The sequence below is a fragment of the Coturnix japonica genome, chromosome 20 (assembly GCF_001577835.2).
Source record: "Coturnix japonica isolate 7356 chromosome 20, Coturnix japonica 2.1, whole genome shotgun sequence".
In the NCBI taxonomy this organism is placed as follows: domain Eukaryota; kingdom Metazoa; phylum Chordata; class Aves; order Galliformes; family Phasianidae; genus Coturnix; species Coturnix japonica.
The window spans coordinates 11,190,947-11,199,487 of record NC_029535.1 but is presented as its reverse complement, the minus strand read 5'-3'; the positions used below and the strand labels follow the sequence as shown (position 1 = coordinate 11,199,487).

Below are 8,541 nucleotides of genomic sequence, written 5' to 3'. Positions count from 1 at the left end.
GTTGAAGCTCTCAGCCTGACTTATTGGGGTTATCGGAAATCCATTGACCTTTTCTTAACAAAACTCTACAACCGAACTGTAAGGATTTACTGCAGCCATAACACAGATTTTCTTCCGTACGATGTATGCTCATTTATGCATTAATACATTTTGCCTTTTTGATTAAAGAAAGCATTAGTAGCAGACAGCAGGAAGGGGCTCTCTTTTCACTCACTAATTTTATTTAGAAGTGCGACTGCTAAACCTAACACATTCTGATGGATGCAGACTTAATGAAGTAACAGTCTCACCACAGCCAAGGCAACCAAAACGGAGCAGTCAGGAAGGGGAGGGATTTGGGCCTAAATAGCACACAACAACTGGTGTTCATTTCACTAAATGCTTCTTTAAAAACATTATTGGCCCTCATATTACCAAAAGGGTGCTCTGCCGATGTCCAAACTGTCCGATAAGTAATGCAAGAAATTATTGCACTCTTTTTTCACACCTCCTAAGGGAGGATTAAAGCTTTGTTACTGATAAAAAATAATTTGAAAAGGGACAAAAGAGAATAAATTTAACACCAAATACTTCTCACAGGTTCTTTGCTCTTCTCTGCAGAATCACAAATGAAAGCTCAGCAATCCCTCTGTTGCCAAAAGCTGCTTTCTTGCCCTTTATAATTAGAAGGAATTAAAAAGCCACAAAAATTCCTTCATCGATCTTCCCAAAGTCTTTCCAGTTCTACTGCACAATTCTCCCGTCCCAATCTGCCACATTACACACCAGCTTTCTTTTAGGAAGTCCTTCTGAGGCTGTTTCTAGGAAAAAGCAAGCAGGAAATTACAATATTTTCTGTTTCAGTACTGGAGGAGTTGGGGATTTTCCGGGTCATCCATAGACACCCGGAATGTACAGGAGTGACTCGGAAGAATAAAGTTCACAAATACTTTTATCACAGGCCCCAAAAATGCCAGGCGGGTCATTTTTCCTAATTCTTCCAGCCAAGAAATAGAAACGCTTTCTGGTTCATCGAGCAAATTGGTGGGTCTGAATTCCAGAAATTCAGATATCCTCACAAAGGCAGCATTATGGCCCAACAGGTTACGTGTGCAGCATTCTGGCTGAGCGCCACTTTGTTAATAAATACAAGCGTTGAATTCAGCTGGATTTAAAGATTGTGTTCCTCGAGCAGATCTGACAGCGCCAGGGCTGTAAAGGCATCGCTGCAGTTCTGCTCTGACACCCGGACATAACACTGCAGGTAAGGGGGGGGGGAGGGCAAAGCACAGCCCCACTGAGTGCCAAGGGAGCCATAGGGATTGCCCTGCGTGTCATAAATTACACCTTCAGATAAATAATAAGGTATATTTAAGCTGGGGTTTAATTTTTAATACAAGCTTTGGAGGGGAAAGCAGTAAAAGACACAATTGGAGACAAAATTCTTTCTTTCTGGGTTCTGTGCACTGCTGCATTAGAAAGAATTTAAAGAATTTCATTTTCTTCAATAAAAGCAGCATTTCTCAACTAGAACGTTGAAAGACCATCCCAGCAGTTTCTGGTCTTATATTTTATTGCCTATTCCATCCCACTAAAAAAATCTGGGTTACTCAAAGCACATTTGTTATTCCAAATTGCCAGCGAGTACTATTTGCTATTAGTGTCCTGGGTGCTTTTATTTCTCCCTACACAGCACTATCAGATGCATTTTACAGCTTACAGGCTGAGGTGCAGGGGGGTGGTCTCACAGAGCACAAAGCCACAAATACCATCTCCCATTTCAGGAGCACAAGGATGCAGGGAGCAGTCAGACAACAGCCAGCTGCCACAGTGCAGCTCCTTAAGGACAGCACCCATGGGCTTTCTGCTCACAGGCATCCAGCCATGCACCCAGACCTGTGCCAGCACTCCCAGTTTGCTCCATACTGGACTCTGCATAAGCAATGCTGTTAACAGGCTCAGCCTTATAATGTTTGCTTTTTAATCTAGTTGAAGCACCAAGGGTCTACCATCATCATGTACCACCATGTAAGTAGTTCCTCTGTGGGACATCCTAGTTATCCTAATTGCTTTATGCTCCCTTTTGCTCTTCCTGCATATAAATGACACACACTGCTATCAGAAGGAGAACTCCTGGCCTGCTCTCCCAGCTCTGATGCAGCAGTAGGCTCAGACTTGAGTGAAAGCTTTGTTGTTTTTTCAGAATATAAATTCATGATTTGAAATGACTCAAATGAGAATTCTTTTCTGAATGGCTTCAGGGAAAACTGTTCATAAAATCCTTTTGTTATTAGCAAAGACGGTTTATTATCAGCGCACCGTAATAACCCAGATGTGTTCTTTTATCACTGTCTGCAGGACACAAACTGCTTTTCCACTCAGTGCTGAATGATCCAATCTCTACACTAAGGACCCTCCAGCAGCAGCAGCAGCAGCACAACTCTCAGTAGCTCTGGATCCTCACAGCTGTAGTAGCCAAAGATGCAGACAGTCACCTAGTGGGAAATCTGGAACTTTTCTACTTTCCTGTAGCCTTAAAACGCTGAATGGAGAAGAGGAAAAGAGGAACTGAGGACCTCCAAAAAGGGGATGGTGAAAAGTTCTGTGCTAAGTGGGCTCCAGTAGCTGGGGTGCCAGATTAATTTTTTACTGTTCAGATATGACTGTATATATGCTGGTGCCCAGGTTCCTACACAGAAGCAGAACAGCTTTGTCAGAGAGGAAAAGTTTCTTCCTGTGCTGGAGCTGAGTTCAGAGCAGGAGGGCATGCGCGGAGCCGTGAATCATAACATAGAATCATAGACTGGGTTGAAAAGGACCATAACGACTGTCTAGTTTCAACCCCCCTGCTACGTACAGGGTCGCCAATCATGACAAGGAATCCTGCCGAGCTGACAGCCTGCAGAGCCGGGGAGGGAGAGAGGAAGGGAAAAGAGGAACTCTGCTTATGTGAACACTTGGCAGGTGCTGCTCGTTCCATTGTCACAGCTGATCCCTTCAGCATAATCTGTAGCAACAAGTGAAAGAGATCACAATCTGCACACTGAAATCCTCCGTTCTCCCTGGCACTGCCCATGGACACATTTAGATTTTCTCCACTTTTTCCCCAGTTGAGCCCATTTCAAATCATGGTGCTCTCAGCTGCTGCCCACTGCATGAAACCAACACGGCCTTTGTAAACAAAGCCATGCAAATACACACGGGCTGTACTAACAAAATGAAACACAGCATTTGCAGAAGTGCATGCAGATATTTACCAAGTTGTGCATTTTACTTCTGTATTTCTGTAACTGAGAGAAGAAGGAACAGCGTTATGTTTAATATTTTTATACTTCCGACAGTAATTCAAATACTAGGAAGAGGAATGTCTTACAACACCTCACCTCGTGGACATGTTGTGCTGTCCAAGGAAGAGCAAGGAAGCTTTTTTATCCATAGAAATGCCATTTGTGAGTTGCTGCCTCACCAAAATGGTTTGTACTTTCCAAGTCTCAGATAACCAGTTTAATGTTTAAAGTCAGTGTCAAGATGCTGCTGTTGGTGTCTGTCCAGGTGAGGGATCTAACAGATCTGCCGTTGTATTAAAAATACCCCAGAAAAACTTGTAGTGTAAGCTAGAACAAAAAGCCTTTAATTGCTTTACAATAGACTTGAAAGTGTATACCACATCAGTGGATGGAAAAAAAGTATCACTAAGGGTGTGATGACAGTTCTGTATCTATTTTTGTTCCAACATATATTTCTGTCTATTAGGGCACATTTCTCGGATCTTACTTTTTCCTTCCATGTTCACCTTCTGCAGCTTTCTTTGCAGAACACGGTGGGAACTGAAAAGGAATTCAGGTATTCCACACAGTCTGAATGGAAGAATTTTGCTGTGGTATGCCTTTAGATTGGGCTTCTATGGTTAACCTTCACAAATCTCTCACTTCCTCCTCACTTCTTATTCCTTAATAACATTTTCACTATGAACACCGTTATATTGAACTGCTGTAGTCAAAACAGAACCTAAAAGATTTTAACACAGACTCAAAACAATGATTCCTCCTCTTCCTCCCTCTCCATCTCAGGCAGTGGTGATATGCCCACAAATTACTCAGGGAATGTATTAATGTACTAGGGGGAGAGTAAGAGCTTTTGCCTTCTCTTGCCTTTAAAAGGCTGAGATCTGTTAGATTCAGTTTGCTGTGAAAGGTTTTGCAATGATTACGTGCACTGTAGACCTCAGTAACTTTCTCCAAAGTACTTCCTGAACATCACGGCACTCTTCTAGCTGCGGTTTGCTCGCCTGACAACTCCTATCTACTTTTTGCTTTTTTCCTCCACGTTTTTTCCTCCCCTGAAGTGTAGCCCAATAAACACAGATAAAAGGAATGAATCAAGTCATTTAACTTGAGAGATTCGTCAAACAATGAGAGATGAACCTGCCATGATTTGACCCTTCTGCCAGCTGAGCACTGAGCTCATGGCCTCAGCTGTTCTACTGCTTCAGGAAGTGCAGACTTCAGATGTCTAGCATAAAATAATACACAGACCCAGGTGGGTTTTTTTTTAACCAGTGGTACAAAGGAAGTGGTTTTGTTGCTAGCAGGTATCTTGTTTAGGGTATTAAAATAATGAAAGTTCATCACCACAGATAAACTGTGACTGCACCCCTTCCAATCTGACCTCAGGCTTGAGTGACTGAGAGGAGAACACTTGCAACAGCCTTCCCTCATCCTCCAACAAATCAAATTCACACCCCTTATACTGCTAGAAGAAATCTTGCTTTTATATAGATAGATATAGCGAAAGAAGAGAAGCAAATCTTGGAGAGAAGTGTCAGTGGTTCTGTGTGCATGAAAATAGAAATCTGGCCCAAGCTTCAATCACTCCACAACAGCCAAGTTTCCAACAGGAATGGCCAGAGAAGGGCAACCAGAGGCAGGTTTACCTGCAGGGATGGGAAATACCACCAAACTGGGGCAGTGTGTGAGAACAGGCTTTCACTGGAACAATTGCAGGAACAATAAGCAGTAGATTTTAAAACAGCACAGGGAAACACACAAAGACCAGCACAGGTGTTGATCAGCTGAATAGCTGAGCTTGGCCACCTCTGAGCCACTGCTGGAGCCCGCTGGCTGCCTGCACACAGCATCCTGTGCAGGTAGTGCTCCCTGCCTGCTGCAATGTGGGGAGCACCACAGGCGTGTGGTGTAACCCAGTAACCTCATAAGGACATTTTCCCTCTAACCCCAAATGCTCACTTTGCCTGATTAAAACGGGTAAGAAATAATTCACGTTGGTGGTTACCAACAAAACAGCCGGGTACACTTCAAAACCCTGTTTGCGTGTGATTTAAATCCAGTATCTTCTGATCTAAGAGATAAGCTGTCTCCACACTGTCTGCTGACCACTACATTCGCAAGGCCTTTTCCCTGTTTGGTTAACTTCTTTTCACTTTCCTGGGCTACACTGGATGCAAGTTTCACATTTGCCTTGTAGGTTTTGCACACAGCTTTGCTATAGGGTCGGTCGTACAGCACAGGAGATAATGTTTCAGCAATTTAAGCCATAACAGCTGCTGCAAAGAGCTGCCATTGGCCAACCACAGCGCTGCTTTGAAGTTGCCATGTCACAATAAAACTGCAGCTTCTCACAAATGCAACGTTTGGGATTATTGCCACAGAACTGGAGGAACCTTTTAGAAATCACTGACGGGAAAAACAAAAAACAAAACCCAAAACCCAGCACTAAAACACATTCAGCGTTTTTCTGTTAACTTTGTCTTGAAACCTGCAGCAAAATGAATCAAAACTTTGTTCTTCTTAATGACAGCGTGGAGCACAAAGAAAGAGATTAGGGTTTGCCCTGACTTCCTTTTGTGCTTGTTTATATCGTTGGAGCAGAAAGAATCTCAGAGCTTGGCAGCCCACTTCCTGAAGTCAGAAACAAATAACCTACATTTACTGCAAATGGTATCGAGACGGCAGAGCTCTGATATCACGGAGTCAACGATCTGGTCAAGTGGGAAAGATAGATGGGACACTTCCCCTTTTCATTTATAAATCCCAGCACAAGAGACAAAAACACCCACGGCCTTTTCCTGCCCTGAGCTGATTGTTTTGCTCCTCGAGAGAGATGCCCACATTGTATTTCTGAAAGCAATAAAAAATCATTATACATAAAGCACTGCCGCCGAGCTGCTCCCCGGTAAGGGTGCATCGGCATTTTATAACATTTACTTGAAAACATCTTCGGAGCTGAAACTTAATTGAAATGCTAAAGCTTTGTTTGCTCCCTCGCTCCAGCACAGCTGAAACAACAAAACCAGTCGGGCAGCTTTTCCCCTTCGGTCAGGTATGCGCTGAACGAGCGATTTGAGCTCGGGGCCGGGAGCAGCGCTGCGCCCACGGCTCAGCCCGTCCCGCATCCCTCCATCCCTCCCGGACATCCCCGGCAGCTCCCGCATTGATGGTGCGGGTTCGGACGGGTCGTGCCTCTGCTCTGAGGCCAGACACAGAATGCGGTGCTAAAACACAACCGGTGCAACCTATTACGGTACTTGAAAAGGTTTACAGACGAGCGTTTAAACTTTCTGCCTAAGCGACATGTGCGTATAAAGGGACTGCGTTCAGTTCTCGCATTAAAGCTCCCCTTTCACATAAATGAGGGCTGCTCGTTTTATTCCCCTCCCCGTTGTTTGTTCTCCAGATAAATTAAATTTCTGAAATTCCAATGGAGGGCTGCAACCTTTTCTGGAACCCTAAAAGCTTCAGGTTTTGAAACTTTCCAAACTTCTAATGTTCTTTTTTAAAAGCTACCTAGAGTAGGTGTAGTTAGGCAAGCACAGATGCCCATAAAGCACTTTTACACCTCCTCTGCCTCAGAGCATTAATGCCGAATAAATGCCACCATCTCCATTTCTCTGATGGAGAGAGCAATACAATAGGAAACTATAAATCTAGATCATATAGGGACAACCATAGCATCTTATTCCGCATTTATTCTCACTTGCTGCAACAAAGTAACTCAGCAAAATGTGTATTATGGGGTGTGAGTTTTACTCCCATTGCCAAGCATCTCCAGTACAGCTGGAAACTGAGCAAAGGCAAAGCGCTAATATTTACAAGCAGTTCACTTGTAAGCAGGTAAAAACTCGTGATCAGAATCAAATTACTGCACTCCTGATGATACTTCACCAAATGAGCACTTTATTAGGAAACAAAAGCTTCCAGAGAGACTATTTAACGATAAGTACTTGGTTTCTTTAATACTCCAATGATAATTGTTAGTGAGACGATTATTTTTCTTGCCCAATGATTTTTCCCTCCCCTAGTGAGAACTGGTGTAGCCAATGCTTAGAGGATAATGTAATTATCGAGTTCATTAATAAACAATATTGCTTTTCCGTTCATTGCACCAGATTTGTGCATCTGTTTGAATAAGGGTATATAACTCCCCAACAGTGCAGCACATAGTTCTTAATGCCCTCTGACAACTAAAGGAAGAGCTGTGTGGATCTGGCCCTGCACACCCATTTCAGAGTGTCCTTTGCCAGTGAGAAAAGGCCTTCCATCACAGGATTTCCACACCAGGTCTCCCCCAGCTGGCTGAGTCCCTGCTACAGGCACAGCAGTTAGATTCCTGTCTTGGGGTTAGGTGGATGAAAGTAACCATGTAATATTTTTTGATCAGCTATCCCACTCTGCAGTCAGCCGCAGTCATCAGGTGATAGAGCATAGAAACAAGGGCTGAGTAAACCATAGACTGGTTTGAGTTGGAAGGGACCATAAGAGTCATTAACCCAACTCTGAATGGACACCCCCAGCTCCAAATGGTGCTCAGAGCCCACCCCTGGCCATGGCTATCTGTAGGGATGGAGCACTGCCTTCTCCCACACATCCTGTGCTGTGCCTCACTGCCCCTAGCACACAGAACTTGTTCCATACATCCAGTCTAAATCTTCCCTCCATAAGCTGGAAACCATTTCCCCTTGTCCTGTCACAGCAGTGAGAGGGACTTCCCAAGCTTCACTCCGCACCACTGAGCTCAGTGCCATCTGCAAAGATGTGTCATAGATGAAGACATTAAAGAACAAAAAGGTGAAAGGTAAACCAGAAAGTCACTCTGACAGATAGGATCAGCCACTCATTGGGACAGAAATAGAAGGAAAAGTCAGTGATGGAGGTATTTTAATCTACCTGCATGCAGATGCTCCACCATGAAATATCAAAACAGGCTTCTCCCCTTGACTGAGCTCTCCTTACAGCACTACAGAGCAGCACCAACTTCACTGTGATCAAGAGTACTCAATTTTACCTTATTTTTACTTTAAATGGTATTAATTCTAAAAGTTTTGGAATCTATTTAGACTGTTTATTCCATAAAGTTCTGGTCATTCTAAAGGCCAAATCTGCTCATGAATCAGAGGAAGAAACTTATCTATTATTTTTGGTTTGTACCCACAGACAAAATAAATGTGCACACTCCTCATATAGCCCCTTAAGGCAGCAAGGAGGGGAATGGTGAAGCAGCAGCACACCATGGGGAGAGACGAGGCCTGAAAGGAAACTAAATGCA

The 8,541-nt window shown here is 43.7% G+C and overlaps 1 long non-coding RNA gene across 1 annotated transcript; it reads left to right on the top strand.

Moving 5' to 3' along the window:
* The first annotated feature begins 1,164 nt into the window (after nucleotides 1-1,164).
* On the top strand, nucleotides 1,165-4,353 carry LOC107323035. Its single transcript, XR_001559138.2, has 2 exons — nucleotides 1,165-1,243; nucleotides 2,338-4,353. It is a non-coding gene; the product is annotated as an uncharacterized LOC107323035 (long non-coding RNA).
* Nucleotides 4,354-8,541: the final 4,188 nt, after the last annotated feature.